Consider the following 22486-nt stretch of genomic DNA (forward strand, 5'->3'; position numbering starts at 1 on the left):
CCCCCAGTGCTTCCCTGCGGGCTCTCCTGGCTGATGCTCAGAACGCAGCCTGCGCATTTTGGACACTGCTGCAAGCTGAAAGGAATGTGGGAGAAGATCTGTGGTTTGGACCTGAGCATTTAAAGGTTGTTACAACACTTGTTCCTCTTACTGAACAGGAGAGAATTGCATTCTTGCAAGCCGGTCCCCTCTGGAGCACCGTTTGGCACACAGCTTTTCGTTCCACTGTGTGGTTTCAAGGTGAACCCGTTAATTCAATATCACCCTTTTAAGAAGTTCAAACGTTACCTGCTGCAAGAGAGAAACAGAGCACTTAGTGGTATGAATCATGTTTTAAGATGGAGCAGAGGTGGTGTTTGCGTTGCCCCAAACAGTTCCATTTTCAGTGGAATGAATTTGTCTTAGGAAAGCTTTGGGACACATTATGCCTAATTGCTTTTTAAATTTCAGTGATTTTGGCTTTTCTTTGGGGGAAGGAGGATGGTTTGGCTGGCCTAGGAGGCTTGTGACTGACTTTCCCTGGCCAGATTATTTGAATTACCTTGTCAGTTTGGACTAACCTTAAAACAGGGCTTTTGAACAGTCTTCCCTTTCTATCAGGTTAAGCCTCTGCTCCTGAAGATTTTCCATCAGAGCTCTTGCTTAGCTGCTTCCTTGGTCTAAAGCATCTGCTGACAAAGTCCTGGAAGAGGACACAGAGAACATGATGTTGTGGGTTGCACTGTCTCCTACAGACCACTTTCATTTATTGAGTCTTTACACACTGAAATGGTAATGCTGTGATGCTTACAGCTGGAGACTGGAGTTCCAGGCAGCTTGAGTTTGGGATCTGAGTTTGGCATTACAGAAGTTGCTCAGAGGGGTGTTTTATTTCCTGGGCTGATGCAGGAAACCCCCACCGTTTTCTCTTTCGTTAGCTTAGCACCCAAAGGACAGCCTGGTCTTCATATATAGCCCTGGTGTAAGTGATGTCAAGTGAACCTTCTTGTGGTGAGCTCCTGCTCATCACTTATTGCTCAGCAATAGGCACTCCCAAATCCAGGCCAAAGCAGCCTAATGTGGGATGTGGGGGACAGAGATGTTTTCATGTGCTTTGCTGATATATTTCAGCTGAGTCCTGCAGAACACTGTTGTGACTCAAGAACATAATTCATTGCTATCTGTAGTAGACACAGAGCTCAACAAGTGCTTAGAAATCCTGGAGGATGGAAATACTGTACCTCTCTAAACAGATAGAAATGTGTTAGCTTTTCAACTGTGCAAAACTTATGCACTGCACCTTTCAACACCTTTTCTCCAGCTGTTAGAATATCTGGAATTCTTGCTGGGGGAAATTACCAGAGAACATCTGAAACATTGTTGCTAGGAAACTATTGAAATATTTTTTCAAATAACATTTGGCTTCCTGAACTTTAGAATGTAGTTTATGCTTAGGGATATTTTGGATACATTGGTGGTCTGCTCGGTGTCATGCCAGTCATTGAATGCCTTCCCCTCTTACGTGTGAGGAGGCATTGAGCAGTGGTGCTGCTGGCAGTGGGGCAGCCACAGGACGGGGAAAGGTGAAGGAATAGCTAGAGGTGACAAGAAAGATAACGTTTTCTGGGATTTATTTGTGGAAGTATGGAGCAGATTTGAAAGGAGAAATAATTTCAGAGAAACCAAGGTAGATCTAGGGATGCCACCCTCTGTTATGCCGAGCTGCCTGGTTTGTGTGCGTTAGGAAAACTCTTTGAGGAGATGTAGAAGTGTTGCTCAGGTGAAGTCCTGCAGTCAGCTGTGGCTCTTTCTGCAGTGTCTGCAGCCCTCCAGCCTGGACACGGGCTCAGTCACAGCATGGCTGGGCAGTTGGAATATCTGTGTGCTGCTTATGAAACAGTTTGGCATTACGTTTTCTGCTCACACTTTCCTTCACTCCCCACAACTGTGGCTGCTCCAAAAAATATTTTAATACTTAGAAATAAGGAAAACTGTAGACATTCTATGAAGAGCCATCACATACTTGCAGAGTCCATACCTTGTTGCAGTGAGGCAGGAAGGGAAACTTTTATAATTCATGAGTAGTTAAAGCTTTCTTTATTTCTGGGATAAATATTCCAACCCGTTAGGTATACTTTATATGTACCATTTACATCTTGCTGAGTGATTAGTTTAAACAGCTATTTTTATCCCGCATTTCAGCCCACAACTCTCTAATGTTAATTAGTATTAGGAAGGAAGTATGTTTTCTTCACATGCCATAGCAAATGTGCTTTATATAATGATTACAGAACTTGTTTGATCTTTTGTTTTTACTGAACACAGTCTACAGCACTGACGGCAAACTGTTTGGTTTTAGTTTTCTTGTGCCCTGGGCTGTTTTCCACTGTGTGAAATTGCTGAACTTTTTTTTTTATAGGTGGTTTTTTCACAATCATTGAAACTGTTTGAGTAAGATAGGATTTCATTGTAAAGGTTCTTTAAATTGCTGTCTTTCTGTGTACAGTTCAAATAACTCCTGCCTCTCCCTGTTTTGGGCAAGTTTGAGGGGCATGATTAAAACTGATAATGCAAGAAGTTTGGACAGAGGTGTTCAAAGGTCACAAGCTGTTCAGGTATTGCACAGGAGGTGCAAGGAGGGCATTGGGGGTGAGGAAACCAGAATATACAAACCTTGGTGAATAGTCATTGCCAAATATTTAGAAATTAATTATGTGAAACATCCACAAATTGGGCAAGTAGGGGAGCTTCTACTGTTGTTCCCATTCTGCATTCATTATTGTAAACAATACAGGTAGTTTTAGTTGATACATATACACACAGGAATAAAGGCACAATTATAGAAATCTTGAAAGGTTTTTCTTGCACTATTGTAAGCAGAGGGGAGCTGCTGATCCAAGCCCTCTAGCTCTAGGAAGGAGAAAAGTATGAACCTGAATACAAATTTTTACTTCCTTCCTTTGGTACTTTGAAACTTCAGATCTAACACTTTGCCTGAAAACTAAATGTCTAGTTTCTAAAAGGTTTTCCACTCAAAATTTCCTAGAACTACATAAAAGCACATGGAAGAAACCACTTGTCATTCTAGACCTGTATCACAAAAATAAACTTCATGTTTCTCTCAGTTAATTTAGTGTATTATTACAGTTGATTTTTAGTTGTGAACCTATGACACTGTGTCCTATTTTTCTTAGAACCAAGGAAAGTGTCATAGCTCTTTGTAAACAGTTACATCCCAGGATCAGACTACTGATCCAGGATGTCAGTGTGGAGAAGTTAGTGGATTAAGAGCCCATGAGGCTCTTAAGGGATGGACTGGAACTACTCTACGACTTGCAACTCAACTCTACATTGATGGGCTGAACTGATTTCTACACAAATGCACATATATTTTGCAATTCACTGGCTATGGATGCCAATTCTCGTTGGCAATTACCAGATCTGTGATGCTTTTTCATTAATTAAATGTACCTCCAGCATTCCTACCTGGAACACTGAGGCTTCATTGCTACTGTACAGCCTCTGTATCTGTAGGTGTTCAGCACCGAGATTTCTAAAAGAAAATTAAATAATTGTTTAGGGTGTAGAAGAAGGAAGGTAAAACCCACAAAACTGCCAAGGATAAAGAAGGGCAAGAGGCAAAGAACAGAAAGAGGAAAGGATGAATCCATCACTGGGAGGGGCGTGTGTCCTACCTCTGCCCTGACAGGTGCTCAGTCAGGGTTTGGTATTTCTGGGATCAGATCTGTTCTTTCAGGAGGTTTCAGAAAGCTCAATCTGCTTCAGAGTCATGGTCTGGGGGTCAGGCCACTTAACTTCTGGGCAAGATGGATCAGTTGAAATATGGATCGAGTACCCCACAGTGCCAAAGCCCTTTCCCTTCCCTCGCAGCTGTTCCTGTCCTCCTGCTGCCTTTAAGGCGTGAGTTCACACAGCTGATGCTTTAATGGGGGTGAGGTCTGCCACAGCCCCTAGGTTTTGTTCCAGCAGTTTTTCCTTGGCTGTGTGAGAGGGAGAGGGGAAGGAGCCCTACTGAACGGGAGCGGGTGAGTGGCAGCCGCGGGAAGCGCTGAACCCTCGCAGCGGCTGAGCTGAAGTCATCAATAATGCAGAATGAATTCTTGCTTCCCTTGGAGCTGAGAAAATAATACCCAGCTGGAATTGAGCGAGTGGTAGGGGACACAGCACCCTTGAGACACAGGGCTGGAACTCCTCAAGGGGAGAGCTTTGGAGAATTGAGTTTCTCCCCGCGTATGCTTGATTTCTTCTCCTGCCCACTAGAAAATTGAGAAGTCAATTGGCCTTTTATTGTTGGGCTTGAAATGACTTTTCTCCTATTTTGGTTGTTTTTTTTTTCTTTTCAATTAATGTTTTATTGAATTTTGAGAAAGGTAGATTTACAACTGCCACCACAAAGGAGGGGAGAGGGAAATAAATATAAAATATTCAGGCTGGGCAGTGAGGAGGCTGGGCTGGAGCCCGTGCTCCCCCCTGAGACAAAGCCCCTTCCAAGCCTCAGGAGCAGTCAGAGGTGACTGGTGGGAAGTCACTGACTGGTACATGCTGCACCTTGTGGGGCTGAAGGGGTGTTCAGGTGCTTTTTCTATCTGAGGGTGAAGGTGCAGGCTAAGGTTGCTATGGGGATCTTTTGCTCAGTTCCCACAACCATTTTTTTGGTCCACAACCATTTTATCTGGAGATTGTGCAAAAGAAAAAAGCACTGCTAACACTCATATACAACATATGTTGTATATGTGAGTAATGATTTTTGAAGATACCAGTTGTTGTTCCAGCCTTCATGTGAACAAAAATAGTTGCAAGAATAATTGTGGTGAAAGCAAATAAAAATAGTGACACTGACAATCCAGTTTGTTTGTAAACTTAAACATTTATGAAAGCAAATTTATAGGTATCTATAATAATTGACATCAATGCACAGTAGCAATAAACAGTAGCTGTTTTCTACAGAAGGAAAATTCTTATGGTGGTGCTCAGAAAAAAGAAACTCAGGTCACCTTGCCTGAAAAAGCACTGAATCTAGTGATAAGCATTTCATCTGATTTTAATAAATGTAATCCTGGCTGTTATGACCTGTGCCATCTGTAACATTATGCAATGTCTCTGTTATATACAGGAGATGTGACATTGTATGAGGAAGTGGCAGTGATGGGGCAGCATCTGATAGCTCAGCTCTGCAGTGTGGTGGCAGCATTCTTCTGCTACAGTAAGGCCTTGATTTATTTTTAAGATCTAGATTAATTTGCTTTGGCCTCAGCCCCCTTATTTCATAGGTTCTGGTACTGTTATTTAATTTTCAATTTATTCTGTGTTTGAAATGGCCACAAGTGAGACAACAACATTTTCTAGCTTCAAACTTTAGATTATAAGAAGTTCCAGGCATTTCTGAAATTATCTGGTACAATGATTTGCTATGGATGAAAGTCTGGCTTCCACTTTAACAAACTGGAATTGGAAAATATTTCTTACTTTTCACATATTCTACATCAAAGCAAAAATTACTGTGATTATTTACTAAAAATTGGAGGCATATGTCAGGTTACAGTCTCCTAAAAGACTGTAATATTCAATAAAAAAAAAAGAAGTTGGATTCATCTTAGATTAGATGGTAGATTGTTTGTTTGAACTGTCATTCTGCCCTGTTTTGGCAAGTTGTAATTAGAAAATGGTTATTCCATCCTTAAAGTTTAGCTGCATACCTGGAACAGTGTGGGCAGATTAGCAGGAACTGCTGTTGCTGTCCATGATAGGTTCTCACACATCTCCTTTGCACTCGAGGATGTTTTGCCAGCCAACACCTCTGCTGTTCCCTGCATTACGTTTGGAAGCTGGGCAGAAAGGTGAGGCTGAAGATTGCCTGGCCTCCAGCATTTTATGAGAGCATCCTTCTAGCAATCAGTGTCTGTGTGGGGTGAAAGCAGATTTCTCCCTTGCATGAGAATCTAGCAACTTTGCCAAATGCACAATCTTCCCCTCTCAAACATCCTGCTGCTTCTGAGGCCAAGAGGCACATTTCTTGTCTAGAGAGGGAGGAGGCGACGGCAGTGAACCCTGAACGTGGGCACAAGGCTGTCCCTCCCCAGCACGGCAATGCTGTCCCCTCTGTGATGGCCAGTACCGCACACCCCTGTCCCTTCACTGCAACATGCTCTCATGTGTGAAAAGAACTGCTACAAAATGTAGGTTGTGCCACTAAATCTCAGAGAACAGTCTTCTTTTCACTGCACTGAATGTGAATTGAAAGAAGTCCAAACACAGAGTAAAACCCTGAGGTTCCCTTTTAGGCCAACCTTTTCTTATTAGATTATTTTTTTTATATAATTTTAAATGGTTCTTGAGTCAGGGTTTTGTACTCTCTGGTAAAAAAAACTTTGGATCCATGTTAAACTGTGATCTCTGAACATAGTTTTGAATGGCCTTGTTCAAACAGAGGTGGTCATTAGAAAACACTTCCTACCTGCTTTTCTACCCTCCTGCCTTTAGGGGAAGTTAACAGTTCCTGCAGCCTTCAATAGGTAGGGTTGGCTGAGCTCCTGTTTAGGAGCTGCTTGCAGGTATTTCAGAATTAAGGCCTTCATGAGCCCTCCTGAAAAATTTCAGTATTTTCTGACAGTGTTTTTTCTTTATACACACTGCCACAGGAGGCCTTTCACTTGTTGAATTAAATAATCACCAGTCTTTAGGTGATTCCCCCACAGGAGCCAGATTTGCTTATTGTGATGACTCTGAAGTACTTTAAATATCACATGACATTCCCCACATTAAATTGTTCCTACTTCAGTATAATTCTGTGTGTTTTGCTGAAGTGTAGTTGAAGGTTAAGATTTGAGACATGGAGCCATCCACTGTATAAGGAGGCAGGATGACTGCTGGAGTTTCTCAGGGCAGGTTTTTTCTGGGCCTACAGCAAACCCTCACTTCTTTTTTGACAGGCAGATAGTCTCATGTTTTCTGGATAACAGCTTTGTAAGGCATTCAAATATTTTTTTAATGTGCTAACCAGGATGTTCAGAAAATTTGGTGAAAATAATGTCTGTTCAAGAAATATTAAGACTGCTGGATGTTTTATGAAGCTTCAGTCTTGCTGCTTTTGTTGCTGCTTGGATCAGAATTGTTCTGAAGGCAAATGGGAAGAGTTGAAAATAATATGACAGTGTGTGCTGCCACAAAAGATTTCTAAGAATGGTGCTTGTGTAGTAATAATAATATTGGGACTCAGACATGCACACTAAGGTCAATGGGCTGGTAAAGAAATCTGCCTCATTTCAATAAGTTGTTTTTTTTTCACCATTTTTTTCAGAAACAGGATTTTGTTATGCCATGACATCACTACCATTGTGAGTTTTGGTTCAAGCACAACAGAGTGTCACAGAGGGCTGTTCTGCCCCTGTGCACTCCATGGAGAATTTGTACATTCTTCTCCTGTGACCACTTCCCCTCACCTCAAATACAAATTTCTTTAGACGGAGAAATTCATGTTTTGATCTTTTGTATATGGAAAAAAGACATATCAAGCTAAACCATTAAATCTTCATGCACTGAGGTTTCCCTGTAAATAGAATGAAGCCCCTGTGGAATTCATTGCACAATATTGTGTCCTTTTGTTCACTTTGTTAAAGATGGAACCTTGTGTTATAACTCCTTTCCTTCTGAGCAGATTTTAACTGTACATGAAATACCACATCTGAGGTGCAGGATTTGTCTTAGTCTATCAGCTCTACTGCTGGTGTATAACCCAGTTGTGAGGTTGGGATGATGTGTTACCATGATTTGTAAGGAGGATACAATAATTTGTGTAGATTTCCCCCTTTCAGCTTGGAAGTTGTATAGTTATAGGTCCTCTGTTTAATAGAACAAGCAAACAAAAAAAAAAATATATGTACTGAAAGGAAAATAAACTTTATTTAAGTCCTCTATTTATGACTTTTCACACTTTGACCAGCTCTGAAACAATGACTATATAGCACTAATATGTGGCATTATTCAAATTTTATAGTGGGAGTATTTACTTTTATTTCCTAAGTAAGTATTAAAGATCAGGAAACAAAAGAAAACCCCTCTGCTGGACTGATGGAGAATTTATGGCTGTATTAATTAAAAGATCAGCTAAGCTTTACAATGACAAAGAGCTTGGTTGGTTAAAGCATAGTGTTAATTAATGCCAAGGTCATGGGTTCGATCCCCACATGGACCATTCACTTAAGAGTTGGATTTGATGAGCCTTCTGGGTCTCTTCCAACTCAGATTATTCTGAGATGTTATTTAACAAGCAGGACAACCCCAAAATTTTCATATTACTACTCAACGTCTGTAGCTATGCATACATGAAAGCAGAAATCAGAGTTATACTGGCTTCTTTAAAAAGCCAATTGGATAACAGAAGGTAATATTTACAACGGGTCTGAGTTAAGACTGTGTTTTTGGTATTTTACTTTGTGGAATGCAATAGTTGTACATTTGGGGTGAAGCCTGAGAAACAAAGTGGGGAAGCTTGCTTCCCAGTGAATAGTCTCTCTAAAACATACAGATTTGTGTAGTGTGTTCCTCCCACCAAAGGACCTAGTTGAAGGCACCTGTGGGATTAATCTCATTATTAAATTACTGATATTTTCTTTACAATGGCAGAAAGAAGGTGTCTTTGGGTTGAGATGATCAATATCTAGGTCTGAGGCTTATGTGCAAATCTACTCTGGCAGTAGTCACTATTGTGCTGGCAGTTGGGTCTGTGCCAGCTTGCAGAAGGACAACTTTTCTGTCATATGTGGCCTTTGTAAGTTCCTTATATTGGGACAAAGTAAAGGAGAGGCAATGCTTGACTCTGCTAGGAGAGATCCAGATTCCAATCCTTGCTCTGGTAGCTCAGAGCAATGGTTGGACATGGGTTTCACAGATTGAGATGAGTGATGTAACCAGCAGTAATGGAGCCTCTGTATCTCTACAGAACATTTGCTCTGGACTGAACTGATCCTTGATAAAGTTTAATCAAAACCAAAAACTATTCTGAACAGAGCCCATTAATTAGATAAAATATTTGTGAATAATGTTGGTTCAGTATTTTACAACAGTAACCAATTTATAAAACACTTTGGGATCCTCCTCCAGGTAATCTAAACAAATCTGTTATGCAAGGACTAGAGGTGAAGAGGAGCTGATCTCTGCCACCAGGCTCGAAGCTCCTCCATGTATCTGGGCAAGAACTGGATTCAAGGAGTTTTTTGAGGAAGGGATGGTGTGAAAAGTGAGGAATAAGGTCAGGGCTTGGTTTTTGTTGCTACCTGCACAATAATGGGAAGTCAAACAAATGCTGCCGTCCTCACACAACAGGAACCAGGACAGGGGCTTTTGCCATGGTGTTGCTTTATTTACCTGTGTAGCAGGGCTCCCAGCCCTGTCACAGGACAAATTAGGAGTTTTCCACTGAAGCAAAGAGGGAGCTGTGCCTTCGGACATGCCGGCTTTTGGTGGCTCTGTGGACGAGCCTCCCCCACGCTTGGTGTCACATCCCTGACATGGGTTCAGCATTCCTTCCTAGCAGTGACTGTTTGCAGAGCACACCGAGTTCACGTCTCCTTGTAGCACACGCTTCAAATGTACAGTTAATATCCAGCAGATACGTGGGAAGGCAAGCAAGCTACCTTTCATCTCATGTTTGTAACACAGAAAACCTTCAATATTGAGAACAGATAGACTGGAAGGTAGGTTCACATCTCTCAGCAAGAGAGCTGTAACTTAAATCTAATACACCTGATCAAGGCTTTCTCTCTGCCTTGTAGGTATTTTAATACAAATGTGTCTTTCATTTGACTGATTGAAGGTCTCCAACCTGCAATAAATGAAACATCTGATCCCCTTGAATCCAAATCACTTTTTCTTTGATTTTCTTTTACTTCTATTTCTTCTTTCTTTGTTCTATGGCTAGAGTCGAATTTCCCTTTAGAAATTGAAAGAATGTGTGTGGGTTTTTCTGCTCCTCTTACAGTGAGCCTGTGCAAAGGTCGAGTGGCTAGTTGACTAGCATATTAAGACAGAATTCATTTCACAGACAGTCTGTAGTGATGTGCTTTACATATCGTTATCACGCTGAATTGAGGGAAACTGATTATACAAATTAGTTACTGTACATTATTCTCCAAAGCCTTTTATTTGCATAACCAATAGATTTTATGCAAAGAATATCCTGAAAAATCATACATGATCATGTATAGTTTAAAGAAAGTTGTTATTATCTAGGTAGGAAAATAAGTAGACATTATTCACAATTTAAGTTTAAATTGTGTATCATAATATTGAGTGTATCAGTTAGCTTATGCCAGACGTAGTCTTTAAAATACAGTTCCTGTAAACACAATTGCGCCTGCAATCCGGAGTGCTGGGAGCTGCTGATTCCAATGTTCTCTATAATTATGTCTTTGTATGAATCAATCAGTTTAAATATAGAGCGACAGTCTGTTAAAGCCATGACCTCCGTTAGGTTTATTTTTTACTTGGGTAGTCATGTCTCTTTCCAGATGTCAGTGACATAATTTGTATGCTCAGCATTTCTTGTGCAGAGATTTTTTTGGGGGGGGTGTATGGGGGGAGGAGAACCTTCAGAAGGCGATGGGAGTTGGAAATATTAAGCTGTAGAATCATTGAAAGTGTTGCTTTTAATCTATAACTATAACCATGTTTGTAGTGAAGTGTTAACCCTCCTACATGTGAACACACTTAGTCTTTGCATAGATATTGTGCTGGGTATTAAAATGTATGTCAGGCTGGAGAACAAAGAACACGTGACATTATGGACTGAATTCATAGTTACAATAAAAGCAGCAATGAAAATTCAATAAGGGGACTGGAACCAACAGTGTCTTTGTAGTTTTTATCTCTGCTAGGGTTTCCAGAGGAGCTGTTAGTGATTAGGGGCCTCATCCTGTGCGCGTTAGCGAGCCGTGCTGGCTGCCCGTGTGCGGCACCGAGCGCTGAGAGCTCCCGCGGGCTCCACGCGGCTCCCCACGGCCCGCGGCTGCCGCTGCACCGGGCGGCTTGGCAGGGTGGCACCCGGCGAGGGACGGAAAGCAGAGGAGAGCAGTGGTTCAGAGTTCATTTTGCCTTTAGAGAACTTTCTAGGTACTGGAAATGTGCAGCGACATCCAGTTGGCTGAGGAGATGGAACGCTAATGTACGCTGAGTATGAAAACTAGACTTTATGGTTAGTAGGTCTCCAATGTAAAACTTCTAAAAATAAATCCTTAGAACTGTTGCAGCCCTTTTCACCATTTAATTTCCTTTACATTTCTGTGTTTGCAGTAAACACATCTTTGATGCTAAAACTGGAAGTGTTTTATGTGCTTGTTTTTCTGAATGGAGACACTCGCCTGACTTTAACTCCGATGGAATAAGATTGTGTTAAAAACACCAATACATTGCTCTGACAAGATGTTCAGATGCAAGTCTGATGCATTTCAGAAATCTTTCTTTTGTGGTGAAAGTTCAAGTTTATTAATCACAAAATTCTAGTTTTGAAGCATAATTATACAGAATACTGCATGTTGTATAACGTGTTTATTTACATTTTAATTAGAAGGAATTATTTTATTTAAATATAACCTGTTTTAATTGCATTCTTTTTGCACCTATAAACTTTAATAGCTGTAGGCACTGATATTGTTTTGGGAGTTTGTGAGATTACATATGTAATGTATGTAGTAACGTGGTTTCAAGGGAGCTACATTTTTATTTCTTTCAAACTTTCGAAATAATGATTGAACTTTCAGCCTTTCCTTTGTATTTTTTCTTTGGATTAGTTTCAAGCTGGAGTGAAAGCCAGCAATTGTGAGGTAGCGTGGATTTGACATTTTCTCATGTACCCTGCATATTATTTGCAGTAAGATTAGCATCAGAAGAACTGATTTAGATCAGTTGTCTTTGCTTATGCACACCCTATGTTTCTCAGGTTTTTGGAGGTTTTTGGTGGGGGGGATGGGGTGTGTGTGCGTGTGGTGATATTTAGTTTCCCCATCCGAGCATGCTGGATCAGCTCTAGCTGGGTGCCTGTGTTAGAGGACTTGCCAGGTGGAGTGTATATAAGGAGGATAAAACAAAAGCAAAGAAGGCAATGTAAAAAAAATAGACATTGGAATGGCTACAAAGGAGAACCCTTGCTTGTTGAGATTACAGTCCTGAAATGAGCAGCAATGAGTTGCTAAAGCAACATGGACTTGTCTGGATAGAAGAGGCTGCTTAAACTCAAGACCTAAATGATTTAAGCACCCTGATGTATGGGTTATTGTTGTCCCCAGCTAAGGGGAAATTCCATCTCCAGTGACATGTTCACCCATTTAAAATCAATGAAAGCTGGAGATGTGAGAGACCAGGTTTTGTGCTTTAGCTTTTGTCTTGACTGTTAGCAGAGAGTTCCCCTGAAACACATCTGGGTGAGTTAAACCTGTCACCCTTGTGACAGGAATACTCACATAAGTAGCCATAATGTATTAGTTCTTGCAAAATATTTAAAGAATCTGGCCTTTGGCTAGTAGTATTTTTCAGATGTCGCTTTGCTTTTAGCAGTATAAGAGAAGTTACATTTTTGCCCTGAATAGTAGATTTATTTTGAAATTAAGTAAATGGCAGAACTGCAGCTCTCTTCCTCTCCTGCATAAAACCTCTTTTAAGTTCAAAGTGTTCAGATACATAACTCTAAGCTCTCTCTTCCTGATGCTCAGTGGGCTACCTTGCTTTTTTTGAAATTCATGGCAGGGTCTCAGAGCAGGGCTGGCAACCTCAACTAAAAAACTGCTGCTTTTATTTCCCCATGTCTTTGGTTCTCTTTTAAGGTCTCAAAAGACCACACAAACCAGCTGACAGAGCAGGAAGAGAGATGAAAGATGGAGATGGTAATTTTCAAAAAGAAATTGTGTTGCAACCGATGAGTTCTTTATGACTTCTACTTAAAAGCATAAATCAGCCCAGGTTCAATTAAAATTGCATCTAAATTGAACTAAATGAGCTTTTCCTGGTTTAGAGTTTCCTTATGAAAGTTTTGTGCATCTCTGAATAGCAATTGCAAGTTCTGAGAAAACTTAAACCATGAAAGCTCTGAGGAGGATTTTGATGCCCGCTCCTGACTCCCACCTCTCACCCCATAAGTTTTCTAATATGGAAGGCTAAATTCTTCCTGAAATATAAGTATAAACAGTGCTTAAATAATGACTGTGTTCTCTCTAAACATTGTTTTATTTGTTCCTGCTGCCTTAGTGGTTTAAAATTAATTGTGTTTTTGTTTGGCTTTTCAACAACTTACTAAAAACCCCTAGATCTCAGGCATGATTGCAGGTATATTTAAAAGGTTAATTTAAGAGCAATTAGCAATCTCCCTTCACCAGAAATGAAGTAGCAAAGGCTGGTCAGGCCCAGATTTTTCATTCAATGAATTCTCATGTTGTATGACAGATTTCCATCATCTTGATTTGGCTAAGGTTTACTTGAATTAGAAGTTGAGGATTGGCAATGTTTTTTCATGGAGATGTCACACTTAACCAAGACTGATGTTTTATAGAGGGGTAAGAAAAAAAGGCCTTGGAGATTGATCACTGAAATTAAATCTTCAGTATGAAATGCATAAGGAGTCTGAGAAAATCCTTGCAGTTTTTGCTGAAATGAGTAGTTTCAGAGAAGTCATCCAGCACTCAGGTCCTTTAAATCAACCAATAAAATCTTTCTTTATAGAGGAATAATCACATGGAAACAAATATTCCCCCCTTGCAGAGCTTCTGAAACCACTGCCTGCCAATGGAAGCACATTGGCTCCTTTCATACTTGCAGATCCGGTTTACATAAAAATCCAGCCACCAGAACTCAGCTGGAAGGGGCCGGTGTAACGTGAAGGCATTTTTTGAGCCAGAGACACTGTATAAAGAAAAAAAATACTTGCTTGACATAGACAAAAAATGACAGTGTAAGTGGATCACCTGCCTGAAAGGCTCTCAAGCAGTACAGCTGTCCAACCCTCATGTGACCCCTCAAGAATTCCTTTGATCTCGCATGAAGACATCAGCCCCCCGGGCTGTCATCACCCCGCAGGAGGGTCCCGCCTGCCCAGGTACAGGTGCTGCGGCCACAGCTGTCCCCGTGAGCTCCAGAAGCTGCTGCTCTGTAAGGCTGAAACACTCGGTGGAGCAGCTGCAAGTGCCTGAACGGTGGGTTTAATATTTAAAAACTTTAAAAAGGAGGAGAAGCTACAGCATTTTTCATAAGCAGCCTCTTTCCTCTTGTAATGCTGCCCACTAAAGTAACAAATTTTGCGCTGCTTTTGCTTATTTTTGAACATTGCAGTTTCACCAGGTGACCAGTTGCATCTGCACCTTGCTGCAAAGACTTCTCATCTGGAGAGCAATGCTCCTGTTGTGGTCATCAACCTTTATGTGAGTGAGTGTGCTGGCTCACAAAGCAAAAGCTGAAACCCTTACAGAGGTTTTATATAAAATCCTTGGTTATGAGAGTCATTCACCTCCCTGTTCTCCATGCTGCCAGGTTATTTCAACTCTGAGGAGTTCCACTGATTTCACAGGGACTGTAGTAGTTTGCACTGTGGATGAGTTTTCAAAGCATAATGGAAGCACTTGTGAATCTGTTTTATTTCATGTAGCAGTGGAGTAGGAGAGCCTGAAAAACAGTCTCCCATATGAGCAGGTGGCAGCTTTCAAATGAAGGGTAAAAAATTCTTAAGGACACCCTAATTTGATCGCTTGTCATGACCTGGTTCACAGATGCCACTGAGCATCAACAGTATTTGAGTGCTGGCGTCCTGCAGGACCCTTTGGAAGTCTCATTCCTTACAGGAGGGTTGGGATCCATATGGGAAAATCAAAGTCTGGCCAGATGTAGCAGGAATTTGTATTCTGCTACCCTGACTCCTTGTATCAATAAAGAGATGTGTTTGTAAAGTAGGAACAAACTACAATTTCACTGGAATGTGGTAATTTTCAGCTCAATTGTGCTTGATGGCACAGAGCCCAGAGGCTCGAGCAGCCGTGGAGGTGATGCTTTCAGGAGCACAGCCTGCAGGGGAAGGGAGAGCCCCTTGTCCTCACCCCCACTTTGGACTGAATTGTGCCTCCTGAAAAACAAGGAGGGCAGTGCAGCTCCACCCAGCTGAGTTGAGTAAGATCCACTTTTTAAATATTTTCCCTCTGGCCCGAGGAGGGTATTTAAAAAAAAAAGAAAAAAAATCCTGCAAAATCCCATTTGAAAAGCTTTTGAATTGTGTTTTTGACCTTTTTAATTTTACTTTTGACCTTTTTAATTTTCTATTTTTTATTCTGCAAATATATGATTTATTTTGGGCATTTAGAACAGGAAACAAATTAAAATGTCTTCCTTCTATTAGTATATTAAGCGGTGATGTCACAAACCTGCCAATTCACTGAGATTTAATTGATGCTTTTAAAAAATGCCATTTATGTGAAAATAACATCAAGCCAACCAACCCACAGTATTTTGACACTTTGCAAATAGTTTTCAAAGTTTTGCCACAAACAAAAGGAAAGATATTTGAAAATCCCTCTAGTCTGGCCCTTTTTAAAGTCCTGCGTACTGCTCAGCATAGCCTTAGAAATTAGCTAGTGGTGAGAAATATATCACACCAGAATGATGCATTCCTTTGGTAAATGGACTGAAAATAAAGTGGGAGTGCAGTGTTTTGGTTGTAATGTGTTGATGAACCTGTCAGAGCGAAGACAAACCACTCTGACTTCTCTGCCGGTTGGAGCACAGCAACCAGGACTGTAGTGAGACAGCACAGGACAGGTGCTTTGGAAACTACACAATTTAAGGAGAGGATCATGTGGCCTTCCTGTATGATCAAGAGGTTGATCCTTGCAGATTTCAACACCCTACGTACCTATTTGCTCCTTGATCATGTGTCTTTTATGATAATAAATACTCCTGTAGATCTGAAATGGCTTTTCACATAAGTAATTCATTTCTATGCCTGCAACACAGCAGAAGTCTAATTTAAACCTTTTAAAGGTTATTTTATTCAGAAGTGAGTTTCATCCTATTGCATATAACCAGTGCTAATAATCATTGAGGTGATTCACAGGCATGAGGGGTACAGAATCATCTCCCAAGTATGCTCTTAAAAACCTGCAATTTTGTTAGTAAAAAGCCCCACCTCTATAAGCAAGACTGGTGGTTCTGCAGAATCTGGAAACTGCATTGCTTCTGCCTTTGTCCTTTGATTTTTTAAAATGTTTTATAGATTTTAGATAAATCAAGAATACTGATAAATTCTACACCACACAGAATATTTAAAATCTTTTTAGAACTGGGCCTTAAGTATTACCTGGAGGTCTGTAAATACCTGCAGTGGTTTACCACTGCTAATGCTGTAATTACATTTCAGCATTTTTGTGTTTGTGTTCAGCAGTACAGTTCATTTGAAAAGAGCATAAAATATAAATATCTGAACTTCAAAGATTCTGTAGTAGAGGTAAATTGCCAAATGTTCTGTGATTTTCTCGATAGTTTTATGATAACATAAAGCCAGTGTTTCATCAAAGAATTTTTTTCTTTCAGAAGGATTGCACCAACTAGATATAAATTATAAATCATGTTCTGTTTTACATGTGAAATGGGAGCTCTGAAGTGTATCACATTTGAGCAGATGGAGGCTAGGTGTTTTCATGTTTTTCTGAGCCTGTTTTGTTTGTGATGCCATTTTCTCTACAATCTAACCTTAAATTCCTTTGCATAGGGGCAAGAAACTATCACCACAAAAATGCAATTATTGACAAGTGATGCTAGGAACAGAGACAATGAGAAAATCATCAGTAACACACTGCATCCCCCCCCAAAGCCCGAGTGACATTTGTAACACACAAGTAATGAACTAATTGAGCAGCTGTTCAGGTTTCATGACATCAGAGATTTTATTTAACAAAATGAAAGATCAAAACAAGTGAATTACAAAATACTAAATATATATTTACTCAGGTTGCCAAAGCTGGTTTTGGCTTTATTAATTCTAGGAGCATGGCCGAGTTTTGGTACAATTTAGAAAACTAGAAGGAGATCTTTGAAGGATGTTGCCTAAATTACAGCCTGCTTGTTCATTATTGTTAATAAGCAGTGTTTTATTTTGTTTACAAATTGTAAATTGTGCTGAGATTTCTCATTCCTTTGATAGCACCTTCACTACTAGGTAATAATATTAAAATCAAATTATATTTGAATGAAAAAATTTCCTGTCTCCGTGTGCTTGCAAACTGCTTTTAAGAATGAGTGGGAAAGGCAGTGGAGGGAAGGGACAAGTTTTGCAGAGCAGAGATGAGAAAAAGAAACCTCTGTGTGTGTTACACGGGCAGAGATGAAAGTAAAACAACCCAAGAGCACCTTCTAGCCAAGGAAATAACTGCTGTGGGCTCCATAGACTTAGCTTAAAGCAGCTGTGAACCAGGTATTTCTGTCATTGTTATTGCCCAGACTTCGAACACTTTTATCAGCTGCATGTGTTAATAGCTTGTTAATGATTGATGCTGAGGTCTTTTATGGCACCAATGAAAGTGAGAAATAAGTGCAAGATTTTGAGATGACTTTTGCAGTCACACTCTGCAGAATTTCAGCTGTGTTTTAAAACATTTTTGCCTGCCAAGACTAGATAGGTTACACTGCAACTCAGAATAACGCAGAACTACCCGGGCTGGGCTGTGCATTCAGTCCTACACTGGGCAGGAAAAAATACAGCAACGCTCAAAATGAAAAGCTAAATTTTGGGAAGTGATGCAGTTCTGCCAGAGTGTGTAAGAGGAGAGTAAAATGTCTAAGTGACTTGGTATGTGAAGTAAATAAATACAAGACTTGCTGAGTACTGTCTAAAGAGAGCACCTTAGCACAATGCATTTCTCATCGGCCGGGTATTCCAAACTTCACACAGCTGATCTCCCTGTCAGCTGCACTAAGCCTTTCTGCTGATTGTAGTTAATTCTGTGTGGTTATTTACCTCACATGTAACCACACTCCCTCTCTGCCAAGTAAACTAAGAATCAACAGAAGTCCGGAAACACTGAGTACTTGGTTCAGGAAAGCAGAGAAAATGTGTAGGTGTCTGTAAAATTTAATATGCATTTATTTTTCCTCTGTTCATATTATTCCTTTTTACCATTACTGCCTGACTGTCATAAATCCAATTAGTGAGCTTTCTACATTGCAATAAACTGCTTTTCAGGATGAAAATTTGTTTTGTGAGCAAAGCCTTTTTCCTAAAACATGACTGTAATTTTCTGGTTTTTCACTGCTTCCCAAAGCATTTAAATAAAAGCAAAATAAGCTCTAGTGCTGCCTTTACTGTAATGTTCCCTCTTTCTGAGAAACATTTTTTCCATTTCCAAGCAATTTTTTTAAAGCAAAAAATTTCTTATAAGGATGAAACAAATAGGGATAATAAAAATCTGAAATACATGCATAGATCCAGCCCAGAATAAGCAAAAACTTAATTACTCATACAGTTGTATAAGATGGGAAAGATCCAGGTTGTAGTCCCTGGTCTGAATCAAGGTTTTAAAGCCAGATTTGTCACACTTTGAACAACTGTTCTAATTGCTACCAATTGTCCTGAGCTTTCTAGGTTTGACAAAAGAAATTCAATTGAATACCTAAGAAAACTCTCCTGTGAAGGGGATTGTCAGAACAGATATGCTCTTGTGAAAGTTGTATTTCCTGCAAATAGATATTTTCTGAAAAAATATTGTTTAGGTTATTTTGTTGAGCTATTTATTTTCCTTTCCTTTGACCAAGTGAATTTTGACTCGTAACACACCCGAGACTGAAATGATCGTGTTGGTTTCTCCAGCCTGTGTTAACTCTCCATGTTCCAAATGGTACAGAGTTTAAATACAATCAGAAAATATTGTGAACCTTTCAAGATTGCTTTGGAATAGAGCAGCCCTTGCTTCTGGCTGTCATCCTGAATTTGGGTTAATTTTTTCTGTAGTATTGTGATAATGAGTAATTCTAGGAATTGGGAACCCTGCTGTAATATGTAAATGACACTGGTGAATTGTGTCTGGTCACTGTGTCCCTTATTCTCATTATTTATTCATGCTTTTTTTTTCCTCAGGAATAACAAATTAAATCTTAGGAGACTTGGGGGTTCAAAGGGTTGGTCATTAGTCTTTGCTAAGTCCAGTGTAGAAGAGCTTAGAACAGGAAACACCATTAAATTTAATGTTTCAGCATTTCACTGGGCCTAAATTCAGACAGCACTACCACTTTCCTCAAAGGATGTACAAAAGCCTATTGTATGATAAAGAAACTGATTTTTTTTTTTCATATCAAGTCATTATAAGCAGTTCATTCTGGTTTCAGAGACATTAGTGGGTTTAGATATTCTTTTATGTAGAATAAAACCCAGCAGAAAACCTTGATGAGTTTTCTGACTGTGTCCACAGCCCATATGCGCTTTCCTGACCGGTTCATTGCAGACCAGAGTTCTTACAAATGAGATCAAGGCTGCAGGGGAATGATTTCTATTAGCAAATTAAGAAATGGTGGCTTTGAATATATAGTAGTCATCATGAAAATGCCAGCTTTTACTGTAATATAGCATCAAAGAACGATGGCTCTTTTTTAAAGGAGATTTCTGTAAGCGCTGTTAACAAATGCTGACTCTGTAGCAGGAACTACTGTAGAACATGTACAAATACAAGAGAGGCAGAGGTGGCCATGAACTTCCTATTTCTTTTCAAAACTGTGTCATTCTTGCAGTCTTAAAAAACCTATTAGCAACAGTGGTGCTTCAGCAATGTTCAGAGAGGCTGACTGCAGCCCAGCAAAGCCTGTCCACCTGCCTGCCTGGGCAGGTGTTGGATGAGCCATGTGCAGGACAGTGCCTGATCCAATGTTACCCCCCAGCATCCCCACATCATCTCCTGCTTGTAATTTATTCTGCAGTTAAAGCTCCAGGAAGTTAAAAAGGTGGGTCACCATTTGGGGTAAGAGCAGACACACAAGTAATCTCTGTGGGTGATCCTATGCAAGTTCTGTTGAAAAAATGAAGGATTCTCATTTGCCACAACATCTTTTGCATCACCATATCTTGTTATATTTTACCAAAATTTATAAAATCCATGTTTTGTGTGGTAATTTCAGGGTACATACCAATTCTCTTTGCTTGCCATGAGTAGAAAAGCTGACAGGAGATTGTACTCCTGTATTAGGAGGACAATAAAAGGTATAGCGACCAAATGCTTCCTGAACTTGGGTGTCAGGAAGAGCTGTGCCAGCTGCATGCAAAGGAGTTGGAAATTTGGTCTAGTGCTGCAGGAGCTGGGCACAGCAGAGCCAGTGTTACGTGGTGGTGAGGCCACCTGGAGAAATCCTGACTCCAGCCAAGCCCAGCGATGGCTCCTCGCGGAGAATCGCTGCTCATTTTGCTTTTGTCTTACCTGGGAAATCCCGCTCCAGGAAGGTGTGTGTCTGTATTTGTGAATAGAGAGCAGTGGTTCATCTAGCTGGCCAAAAAAGGCAGAAATGGCAGCCCATCAGGAATTCCCAGGGGGTGGAGAGGGAGAGCCTTTCCCTGTGTGAGGTGTGTGCTCCTGCCCGACCAGCACGATCTGCTCTGGCCCCAGGGTGATGCAGTTGTGTGACTGTCACCGCACAGTCTGTCATGGAGATGCACACTGGGAGTGACAAACACTCTGGGGGAGTATTTGCAGTGAGTCAGCAGGTGCTGGTATGATAAAACAGGGCTGTAGCTAAAGTGAGTTGTTTTTTTTTAAATAAATTTATGATGAGCAGAGAAAAAGTCCAGAGCCATCAGAGAAACAATTTGTTAGAAGTTATGTTTGACTACTAATGAAAAAATGTGGGTTTATTAAGCCATTAAAGTGTTTTCATTTTAAGAATGAGTGAATTCACTGGGACTCTGTTTTCCCCAGGTTTGCTGAGAGGAAACTGATAAGGGAGTTTTGAAATAAAGATAGAAGGTGTCACTGATGAGCCAGCTAAATCTCCTTAAAAACTGAGACAGGTTTTTTCCAGTAGTTCATCTTAACCTTTCAAAAAATAGTTTTATTAATTTAAACTTTATAAAATTCAGATTATTGTTTATTTTGAGGGAGATGTTCTCAGAAAGTTGAGAAGTTTAACATGTATTTAAATGATAACACTGAAGGATTTTTTGGATGTCAACAAAAGAGCTGTTTAAAAAAGAAACTGTACAGGTATCACTGTGTCTAAAGCAGAAAAATATATTTTTTGTTGTTGCAGGGTAGGACCATTATTAAGTATCCTAAATTTGACTTATAGGCAAAAAAACACCAACCAAAAAAAGTAAAGGGAAAAAAAATGTATTTGTAATCCTAAAAAGCAACAAAGTAAAAGAAAGAGAACATGGCCACACACTCAGCGGTAAAAAAATATTGCCTCAGTGATAGGCTTGCTTGTGAAAGTGGTCCATGAATGTGTTCATGGTTGTGAGACTTTTTTCACTATAGTCATGCAAGCTGTGTGTTGCCAAGCTCCTGCTGAGCAACAGTGGAGGAGTTACTGGAGCTCCATTCACAGTTTCAAAACTGTTTTGCATTAATGGACAGCCTGAACTGGATTTGGGTTAGGTTTCACTCTGAGCTGTAGCTCTCTCTCTCCACCCTCTAAAATAATAATAATAATTACAAAAGTATGAGACAGGACTAGCGTCTCCACCTCCTGTTCATAACTGAGCAAACCAAATATTATTACACACATTATTGAAGGGGTGAAGAAAGTTAGAGGTCATGAACTAAGCTGGATGAATAGCTGGAGGTCAGATCAATCACAGCCTTGTATTTCATGGCTGAGGCTTCAGCCCATAGAGACTGGCTTAGTTAAACTGCCTTCTACCCTCTGATCACATATTCTAATTTAAGCCACAAATTAAACAGCTAAAAATATGTAAACTAAAGGATTCTTCACTGTTTATTAGATGAATAACTAACACATTATTTTTTTCCTTTTATTAGTGTATGGAAAGGAGTGGAAGAAAGAGAAGACATGGACATGAAGGTGGGTGTAGTATTTGGAAATGAGGTAGAATTCAGAGCAAAATAATACCAGTCTTTTGTTTTAGCAGTAATTGTGTGAAGAGAAGCTAGGAGGGAAAGAGGGGAATTGTCTGACATGAGAAATAAGATCTTTTTTTGAACATTCTCTGAATGTCAATGAATAGCAAAGGATCTCAGATTAGACACCCAAAAATTAATGCACATGATACTACTGTGTCCCCTGATCTATAGGATCAGATAGACACTTTTAATTGCAGTTTTGGAGTTAGATCAAAATGCTGGTGAACCGTGAATACAGAATGTTGCTAATGGACTGGGAAGGGGAGAAGGTGGGATTTAGGGCAAACCAACCTGATTTGGTTTGCATCAGACCCCTTTGAAGTGGCAGCAGTTTGTAGTTGCTTTGTGTTTTGCATTGCTGCCTTTTCATATCTGAAGATTCAAACAATAGCTCCTGGTTATTATCC

At 40.1% G+C, this 22486-nt stretch overlaps 1 long non-coding RNA gene across 2 annotated transcripts in view; it reads left to right on the forward strand.

The window, feature by feature from the left end:
• Positions 1-22486, forward strand: part of LOC148183151 (uncharacterized) — a 125861-nt gene that overhangs the window by 65666 nt on the left and 37709 nt on the right. For both annotated transcript variants that reach the window (XR_015773765.1, XR_015773764.1), the window contains exon 2: positions 21978-22020. This is a non-coding gene — a long non-coding RNA (uncharacterized LOC148183151). The remainder of the gene's footprint in view (positions 1-21977; positions 22021-22486) is intronic.

This window comes from Pseudopodoces humilis, chromosome 14 (genome assembly GCF_049639895.1).
Source record: "Pseudopodoces humilis isolate 2021_Gansu_Grassland_sample_001 chromosome 14, ASM4963989v1, whole genome shotgun sequence".
Lineage (NCBI taxonomy): Eukaryota > Metazoa > Chordata > Aves > Passeriformes > Paridae > Pseudopodoces > Pseudopodoces humilis.